Genomic DNA, 1,226 nt, shown 5'->3' with positions numbered 1-1,226 from the left:
GTTGGCCCAGGATCGGGCAGTGTTTCGTTCTGTGCATAAGTTTGCTATGGGTCAGTACCAACTCGATGGCACCTAACAACAATCTATAAGGAAACAGGTTGCCATATCTTCCTGCTCCTTAATCACTGCCCCACTAGCTTAGAAAACCCTATTGGACAGTTTTACTCTGTCATGTAGGCTTGACATTGTCTCAATGCCACACAACCACACTATACTATGAAGGCTATCTCTATAAAGTTCCATTTATGTGTTTATCACTATGTTGAAATAATATCTTTACCTAATAAACTAATGCTGTACTAATATTAAATACTGCTTTTGTTGTTAAGTGCAGTCATTTCTGATTTAAGCAATCTCATATGACAATGTAGAACTGCTTCACAGTGTTCTTTGTAGGTCACTTTTACTGGACCAGATTGCCAGTTCTTTCTCCGACAGAGCAGCTGGGTGAGTCTATACTGTGAACATTTCAGTCTATACTGATCACTTTAGCCATTTGCATCACCCAAAGACTTTCAATATTAGTGGATGTATGTTAAAGTATCCAACCAAAAAAATGCCATTAAGCTGATTTCAACTCATAATAACCTTGTTTCTGAAACAGCAAATCTTTATGGAGTCAGAAAGTCTCATCTTTTTACCTCAGAGCAGCTAGAGGATTTTAACTGCCAACCTTGTGGTTTGCAGTCCAGTGCTTAACCTACAGCACCACAGAATTCCTGTATCACAGTATGGTGGTAGCGGGTATGTGCTTCCAACTCATAGAGAACCTTCATAGGGTTCCAAGGCTATAAATAATTGTTGTTGTTACGTGCCGTGGAATTGGTTCTGACTCATAGTGAACCTGCATAGGTTTTTTGTTTTTTTTTTTTCTGCATAGGGTTTTGAGGCTGTAAATCATTACAGGAGCAGAAAACCTAATCTTTCTCTAACAGGGATGGGTAGGTTTGTACTAGTGACCTTGAGATTAACAGCCCATTTTGCAATCCAGTATGATCCTATAATCAGGGCTCCTTTTATTACAGTGTGTTGTTATTATTTTTAAATGCTGTTAAATCTGTTCTGACCCATAGCATCCCTGCACTGGGTTTCCAAGGAGTAAGTAGCTGGTGAGTTTGAACCTCCAACCTTGCAGTTCAAACTGACTTTGCAGCCCAGCACATTAGCCCACTGTGCCATACCAGGACTCCTTGGTATAGTAGATACAAATAAATTAACCTCCCTCA

Source organism: Chrysochloris asiatica, unplaced genomic scaffold, assembly GCF_000296735.1.
Source record: "Chrysochloris asiatica unplaced genomic scaffold, ChrAsi1.0 scaffold00170, whole genome shotgun sequence".
Taxonomy (NCBI): Eukaryota; Metazoa; Chordata; class Mammalia; order Afrosoricida; family Chrysochloridae; genus Chrysochloris; species Chrysochloris asiatica.
The sequence above is the reverse complement of the archived record's forward strand: the minus strand, read 5'-3'. Positions refer to the sequence as shown.